The sequence below is a fragment of the Marmota monax genome, unplaced genomic scaffold, assembly GCF_021218885.2.
Source record: "Marmota monax isolate L192 unplaced genomic scaffold, Marmota_monax_Labrador192_F-V1.1 WCK01_AAM20220418_F8-fsc00022, whole genome shotgun sequence".
Classification (NCBI taxonomy): domain Eukaryota; kingdom Metazoa; phylum Chordata; class Mammalia; order Rodentia; family Sciuridae; genus Marmota; species Marmota monax.
Genome location: NW_026695215.1, coordinates 19,720,832 through 19,729,829, shown reverse-complemented (window position 1 = coordinate 19,729,829; position 8,998 = coordinate 19,720,832). Strand labels below are relative to the sequence as shown.

The 8,998-nt window shown below is 44.4% G+C and overlaps 1 pseudogene; it reads left to right on the top strand.

Moving 5' to 3' along the window:
* The first annotated feature begins 772 nt into the window (after nt 1-772).
* Nucleotides 773-4,216, top strand: LOC124084486 (ribosomal protein eL22-like; annotated as a pseudogene).
* Nucleotides 4,217-8,998: the final 4,782 nt, after the last annotated feature.

The window sequence follows — 8,998 nt, the reverse complement described above, 5'->3', positions numbered from 1 at the left end:
AGTGAAGTTAGCTAATCCCAAAATACCAAATGTTTTCTCTGATATAAGGAGGCTGATTCATAGTGGGGTAGGGAGGGGGAGCATAGAAGGAATAGACAAACTCTAAATTGGGCAGAGAGGTAGAAAGGGAAGTGAGGGGGCATGGGGTTAGAAATGATGGTGGAATGCGATGGGCATCATTACCCTAAGTACACATATGAAGACACAAATTGGTGTGAATATACTTCATATATAATGAGGGATAAGAAAAATTGTGCTCTATATGTGTAATATATGAATTGTAATGCATTCTGCTGTCATATATAAATTAAAAAATCCAAAAAAAAACAGTGTGTTGCAGTGAACTGATTACAGATATATACAAAGAATTACTTGAATCAGGTGAAAAGATACTCATTTTTGTTATCTATAGTAAAACATTAGGAATAACCTAAATGTCCTTCTGAGACATTGAATTAATAAGCTATTTTGTATAACTACAGTATCATATATTAAGTAAGCTATTACATATTCACAAGAAAATACTCCAGTTTAAAAATAGATTTTCAAAAGGTATTTGATGATCTATTGATAAATTAAAATTGAGGAAACAAATGGTATTTTCCTATTATTAAAAACACATCTATGGGGTGGGGGGGGCTGGGGTTGTGGCTCAGCGGTAGAGCACTCACCTAGCATGTGCCAGGTCCTGGGTTCAATCCTCAATACCAAAATAAATAAATAAATAAAAATACATATATCTGGCTTTCTGATCACATGACCAACTGACAAGATGGTAACAGAAAAAGACAAGAGGTCTAAGAGGTCAACCTGGAAGTTTAATTTGAACCTTACTCAACAAGCAGAAGATGGGAATTTTCATTTATTCTCTAAATTTTGAATATTTCTATGGGGGAAGGTTAAAGTCAATGGAAAAACTGGAAATCTCAGGAATGTTATTCATATTGAATATTTCAAGAATAAAACCACAATTGTTTCTAAGAAACAGTTCTTTATAAGGTATTGGACGTATCTTGCCATGAAATACCATAGGAAGAATAATCTCCATCATTGTCTTCATGTGATTGCATCAAACAGGGACACTTGTGAACTTCATTTCTTGTAGATAAGTCAAGATGAAGATGAATCTGAGTCTGAGCTCTCCCTAGAGATCTTTGCTTTCTCTCATTCTCTCTCTCTCTCTCTCTCTCTCTCTCTCTCTCTCTCTCTCTCTCTCTCTCTCTTCCTGTTACTAGAGATTGAACACAGAGCATATGCTAAGCAAACACTGTACTATTGAATTCCATCCCCACTCCTGGGCTTTGCTTTTTAATAAAACAAATGAAGTAATACATAGGAAAGAAACATATAGAAATGGACTTTCATCAGTGAATAAAAAACACTGTGATCTCCAATATATATCTGGAAGAACAAAGTTCAAGTTATAAAAGTGATTATGTCTAAATAGGACTATAGGTTCCGACTTTATTTTCTTCTATATGTTCTTTACCACGCTTTCCACATTGTCTACAATCAATATGCATTTTTATCAGAAAAATGAATATTTTAAAGAGAAAGAAAATTTCTGACACCTAACCTGTCAAGAATCTGAAAAAGGCCTTTATATTGAGGCACCAGCTTCTTCAGAAGACTAACAGGACCTCCAATCCCAGCTACAGGGTTAATCCAGAGTCCCCAGTAACTCAAAGGACAGGTAATGCCTAAGAAGCAAAGTGAGGTCTATGGAGGAGGAGGAGAAAGTGCAGACAGGCCTGAGCTAGGAAGTAGAAACTCAAAGATTAAAGATCAGAAATAAAAAGCTAAAAGGGAGCTGAGAAAGTAAATTGCAAGATGGAGGGCCATCAAGCCTTTTGACCAGTGGAATCTCCTAGAGCTCTGGCTACATCAGTAGGAGCAAATCCAGAATCATAGAAATTTAGCCACAAAGTGGGTGCCCATATATGGGACAGAGGTGGGAAGAGCTTGAGTAGAGCCATTGATTATGAGCTCCTACAATCTCCTTGAAGACTTGTGTCAGCAATATGCAGGTTCTAACCCACATGGCAACCACTGGTCATATGAATTATTTAAATTTAAGTAAACTTTTCATTTAAAACTCAGTTCTGTCACACTTGCCACAATTCAAATAGATAATGGTTATCACATTGGAAAGAACAGAATGGGACATTTCCAATAGTGCCAAAAACTTTCTAAGGACCAATGCTGTTCTAGGAAATTGCTCAACTTGAATTCTTAGCTACTTAGAGACACCCCCCACCCAGCAAATAGGTAAAGATGGAACTCAAAGTCCACAACTCAGTTGTAACCCAACTTATCAGATGTGAGATCTTAGACCTCCCTGCATCTCAGTTTCCTTTCCATGAGATGAAAATAATAACATATACCTACCTCATAGGCTGGTGATAAAGAGCAAATGATATGGAGAATGCAAATCACCAGGTCAGAGCTTACACATAGCATTAAAAAATCAGCAGCCATTATATCAATGAAGATCCAGGAGGTTTTCCAAGGGCATCTTATGTTATCCAAATCAGCCAGACCTACTGAGAACCCAGGAACCTTTGCACTCAAAATCAGTCTAAAAATAAGAAACTCATCAGCCATTTTAAAGATTCTTGTAAAGTTGCCTATTACCACACCTAATGTTAGCTGTTACAGTTTGTGTTAGGAATGTCCCCCAAAGGCTCATGTGTTGAAAGCTGGTCCCCAATGTAGCAATGCTCACAAGTGGAGCTTTTGGGAAGTGATTGGATCATGAGGGCTCTGATTTCATCAATGGATTTATCCATTGGTTTTTATAATTGAAAGGACTATTGGGAGGTGGTAGAAACTATAGGAGAGGGGGCCTACTTAGAGGAAGTAGGTCACTGACGACATGCCCCACAAAGCTATATGTTATCCTCAACTTCTTCCCCCCACCTCTCTGCTTCTTGACCACTATGAGATGAGGAGCTTTGCACCATTACACCCTCTAACTTGATGTTTTGCCTCACCATAGTCTCCCAATGACGTGAACAAGTGACTATGGATGAATTGAAACCTCTGAAAACTTGAGCCAAAATAAATATTTCCTCCTTTAAGTTGGTTTTTCCTTTTGGCACAGTGACAGAAAACTGACAAACATAAAAGCCCACATGACAAACAACTCAAGAAGCAGGACAGGTGACCTTGGTAGCCATGATCCCTCGCAGCAGCAGAACCTCTCAGTCCCAGACTACAGATGAGGAAACTGGGGCTCAGTGAAGTTATCACTGGGGCAGCTAGGACTAAAACCACACATTCCCTGTCACCTGCTGAAATGTCTTACCAGAGTGGCATTCAGCAGGCTTTCTGAATCATAGTCGAAACCCTTCCTTGGCCAGGACAAACCTATTGGGGAGATGAGAGGAGAGCAGAAGTCTCCCCTTAGAGGCTATTCCCATGGAAGGATGAAGTGCTCAGAGCAAGCCACCAGGGGTTATGCAGAGGACACAGGCATTACTTAGTTGGGAAAGAAAAAGAGAAATGGAACGCAGTTTGCAGAAATGGAATTGGGTGTCTTCTCCAATTGGAATTGAGTACTGACTTCCAAAAGGAGGGATGAGGAGGAACTAGCTTTCCAGGGTGGGCTACAAGTAGGAGCAGAAACAACGCTGTTCCCATCCAGCTCCTACATAAAGCACAGTTAGGGAGTGAGGGAGCCAATTTCAGCATGACAGCAGTAAGCATTAAAAGGATATGTGGAACCCCATGCCTCTTCCCCAGCACCACATAAGCATGTTACAACTAGACCAAGTGCTCGGATGGGCATCACGGCTAATTAACGGTGGCCCCCTTTAAAAAGAGAGCTCTGCTTATTTTTATGGACATGCTAAACATAACTAGCAGGATTTAAAATCAGGCTCTCCTTACTCATTTATTTTTCCCTATAACTCGAACCGTGTTTTCCCCGGGTTCCAAACTAATGAAATGCTTATTTAGAAGCCATGGCCATCTGTGGCTGGTGCTGCCACGTTCTATTTCTGCTCCCTGCCCGCAGGTTGATGAGGTTATGGGGCACCGGGAATTTCCCAGGATATTCCACCTAGGAGCCCAGCTGGGTGGGAAGGGAGACCCTGTGAAGAGCAGTTATACATTGGCGCTCCTCTGCTCCAAAGGGGCTTGCTTCCTGCTGCTCTGTCAGGAAATGCTGACAGCTGGCATGCGGGCAGCCTTGTCTGCCACTGAGACACATTAATCTGCACAGGGACCTGGGAAGACACTCTAGCACCATAGGCACTTTGCTGTGCATGCTGGTGACCTGAGAGGCCCAGGGTACTGCTCCCATCTGCCCCCATCTCACTTTCTCCTCCATACAGAGAACACCAACCTGTGCTGCTTCATCTCTGTTCCTTTACTACTTGCTCACAGACAGTTTCCTTCCAATTACCCATGTGATTCAAAAAAAAATCAGGTGCATTACATTCTCCTCAATTAATAAAGGCGGCCCCAGGGCCTACCTGCTACTGTGGATCCATGCATACTCTCCAGATAACTCTTTTCCCGCCCCAGCATTGGCATCCACAGGTCCCAACCTTTGTGTGTGTCCACCATGATGGCAGGTGCATAGAGCTGGAAGCCTCACCATTGAGTAAGCCCTACAGATGACAGGCTCCTGATTCGTGCCCTCCTTGCAGCAATCTGACTCACTGGACTCCTTGCGGGGTTGAACAAGATTTTCTTTTCTGCTCACTTTTATTCTCCTCTCTCTAGGATAACCATGAAACCATCATCTCTCTAAATGTACTTCGATCTCATGTCTCTGGCCCCCTTTCCTGCCTGGCCTCTCTAAATACCAAATCCTCAATTCTACTCTGTGAACATTTGATGCAGGCCTTCTCCGTGCCTGGCATTGTCAAAGCCATTCATCCTTTCGCTTGGCTCCAGGAGGGCCAGAACCCTGCCTGTATTGTTCCTCACGTTTCCACACACCTGGCAAAAATTGGTGCTCCACAAGTATTTATGAACAGACGAACTGCCTACAAAAGAGGAGACAAACATGCCAATAACCAATAAAGCACAATATGACCAATGCTATTTAAAAAAAAATGTACAAAAAAGTATTTGGGGAACTCAGAAAACAGAGCAATTATTTCAGCCCGACTAGGATGCATTCTAGACAGAGGGCATCAAATGTACAAAGCCATGACAGTGTGCCCAAGGAAGTGACTAACTCTGCTGTCCAAGCTCTTGCTCAATAGCAAAGCTATGAGACCCCCCCCCCCTCTACGGGGCTCAGTAAAGAAACCAGCAGGGGAAGCTAGGCCTGCCTTCCTAATGAGCTCTGGGTCCTCCTGGAATTCTAGTCACTAACTTGAACAGGTAGGCCCCTGGAATAGGCTCTGAGGACACAGAGTGAATCAGACCATTCCCTGCCCTTGAGGATCTCACTTCTTGATGAGGAGGAAGAACTGATGAGCAATGATCCATAAAGTGTGATGTGGATGCCTGATGCTTCCCACAGCCCTGGGCACCTGGGCCACCCTGACTCCAAGATGGCAGAAATGCCAGGGAGAGGATGTAGCAAAGCACTCAAGACACTGCTTCGTTCTTAGCATGGCTGAGAAGGTCAGAAAAGAGATGGAAGACATGGCCAAGGGAAGCTCAGTCCACGGTCACCAGGAAACTCCTGATATTCTAGAGGAGCAGGGCTCCCACATCCCAATCCAAGACCCTCAGCCAGGGTGACCTCCACCTTCTGCATGAAGCTTGGCCCTTCTGGGAACAACATGACCCTTTCTAACTCCCCTCCCCTTCGACCCACAATGGCTTTCTCCTTCATTCTTTCTTCCCAGTCTTATCCCTCCTTTAAGAAGAAGCAAATAGAAAGAGAAAAGAAAAAAAAAACAAGTGTGGAGAAAAGATAAAGAGTAACAAAGAAATGAGGGAGTGGGGAGGAGAGGTGGGTTAGCTCTTCACAGCTGTGACCAAAATACCGGACAAGATCAACTTAGAGGAGGAAAAGTTTATTTTGGTCCATGGTCCCAGAGGTTGAGTCCATGGTTGGACAAATCCATCGCTCTGGGCCCAAGGTGAGGGAACACATCATGGCAGAAGGGCATGGCATAAGAACTGCTCCTCACAGCACCCAGGAAATAGAGAGAGGAGGAGGAAGGTGCCATAGAGAAGATGAACCCTTTTAGGATATACCCCCAGTGACCCATCTCCCCCAGCCATGACCCAAGGTGCCCATAGTTACCACCCAGTCATTCCATTCAAACTAAGATGGAGTGATTAGGTTATAGCTATCATCACCTAACCATTCCACCTCTGAATAGTCCTGCATTAACAGGAGCTTTCAGAGGACAGCACATATCTAAACCATAACGGGTAGTGATATCATATAGGCCCCCTTGACACTGTAACCAGTGGCACAGTTTGGCTTTTCCAAAGGTACAGCTGGAGCAAGAGACCTCTACACCAGGGCCAGAACTGCAGGACCTGCAAAAATGTCCTTGAGGAGAGTGAAGACCACTGCCCCAGGCTCTAGATCTAGCCCCATGAGCCTCCCTGGAGACACACTGGTATTCTGAGCCCAGGGTACTGGCCAGCTAGTGGGGAGGCTCAATTAGTGAAGACTGCTTTGTATATCCCCCTCATCAGGTGCCCATCTCGGGCCAGAAATGATGTTCCCAGTCTCACCTGACTCTGAGGAAGGAGTATTCAGGGACCCAACAGTTTACCGGCTTGTCTCCTGATTCAGATGATGCTGCACTTCAAATTGCTTTGGTTCAAACTCCTTATGATTTTTCTGGGCTGCTGGGAGGAGAGAGTATTGATTCTGTGTTTTGATAAGGTCAGCAGTGATCAGCTCTGACAGTCAAGTGGATGGCCTGTCCCCTTCCCCCTCCACTGGATATGGCTCCACATGCAGAAAAGGAGGGAGAGAAACAGAGGGGGGAGGAGGCAGCGTCCTTTGTCTCTGTGGTTCTGAAAACCTCTTTAAGCCCCATCAGCAAAAGTGGGCTTGTCTCGGATTGCAGTCTAGGAGAAGCGGTGAGGGCACACTTGATCTTTTCCGTGTGCAGTTTCATTTTCCTTTCCCTCCGCGTGCTTCTGCCCTGCAGCCTCCTCTCCTAATGGTGACTCATTTTCCTCCAAAGAACCAATTAAGTTCCACGTAATATCAGCCGACTGGAGATGGCACTGATTAACGTTCAGAACCTGTAGGACTATTCAGATTGAGATGACTAGGAAGGCATGAGAAGGCCCCTCTGAGGTTTCACACTGTTGATTTGAGCTTGATGAGAAAAGTGTTCGGATCTTTCTCCCTTCACTGAGGCCATGGGAGGGGTGGCTGCCTGGAGCTCCCTCCCCAGAAGTAGGCCACAGCTCCCCACAAATGGCAGGCACATTCCCAGACCAACCTTGCCAGCCAAGGGCTCACCCTCCTTGGAGACCTCCCAAATAGTAGGCAAAACACTGTGTCGATGTGGATGTGGATGTTTTTCTAGAGAGAAGAAGCCAGAACTTTCATCAAATTATGACCCAAGGGAGGTTAAGAGATCATGTCATACAATCTTTTAAAAAATCCTTTAGAAGCTGGGCTTGGTGGCATGTGCCTATAATCCCAGCAGCTGGGGAGACTGAGGCAGGAGGATCTTGAGTTCAAAGCCAGCCTCAGCAATGGCGATGCACTAAGCAACTCAGTGAGACCCTGTCTCTAAATAAAATACAAAATAGGGATGGGGATGGGGATCAGTGGCCAAGTACCCCCTGAGTGCAATCCTTGGTACAAAAATAAAATAAAATCCTTAAGAACATATTAAGTTCCGGGCTGGGGATGTGGCTCAAGCGGTAGCGCGCTCGCCTGGCATGCATGCGGCCCAGGTTCAATCCTCAGCACCACATACAAAGATGTTGTGTCCGCCGAGAACTAAAAAATAAATATTAAAAAAATTCTCTCTCTCTCTCTCTCTCTTTAAAAAAAAAAAAAAAAAAAAAAGAATGTGTTAAGTTCCCAAAACCACCTCCAAGCTGACAATGCCATGGGAGATGCCCTGAGCTATCAAGATTTAGGATAAAGAGTGGTGTCTTAAGTGGATCTGGGTGAATTAGTACAATGCTACTGCTCGGGTGACCCTGAAGGTCCAGTTGAGAACAACTCTCACATCCAATGATGTAATGAGCCTGCCAACCAGTGGGAAAAAGCATGAGTAGTGTACTCATATGACAAGAAGCGGTGGTCCCTGCCTGGATGTCAGTTGGATAGCAGCTGCAGAACTCAGCTCAGATCCAAATACCACTGGATTTAAACCAACCTCAATATATTCAAAGCCACTAACCAGCTTGGTTGAAGAGTCTGAAATCATAACATCAAACACAACAGAAATCGGAGCTACTGCTGAGAGTGAGCCGACTCTACAGGCACAGTGTTGAGTGCTTCAGGCACAGAATCACGTTAAATACTAACAACAACCCTATGAAGTGCCTACGTCTCCATTTTATAGATGAGGAGTTTGAGATTCAGAAAGATAATCTGTTGACAATCCAAGACCACGCAGAGATGGTTGGATGTGAACTGACATCTGTGTGATTCGAAAGCCCAGGCTTAAGGAACCATGCCACGGAGGGAATAAGGTCAGGACTAGGGAGTCGCTGGAGAAGAAGGACCCTGGAAAAAAGACATCAGAGGGGGACAGGGTAAACTACTGCTGCCCAGATAGCTGGGAACAAGAGGGGGAGTTATGAGAAGGCAGATCTGGGTTATATAGAGGTATGTTTTCTTTTGTTTTGTTTCCTAGCAGCGTGAAACAGTAAGTCAAGGTAACTGCCCTGCTCACAATCCCCTTCCAAGAAAAATCTCCCCACTGAAGTCCCTGCTGAGAGAAACCTTATGCCATTTCTTGAGCAGAGGTATGATTTGCTTTTCATGATCCCTTGACCAGAAATGATTGGATCCAGAGCAGTCAGAACTGACCCTGGTTAAAAAAAAAAAATAGCACTAATAGTGTTTTGTTAAGATACCATTTACTGTGGC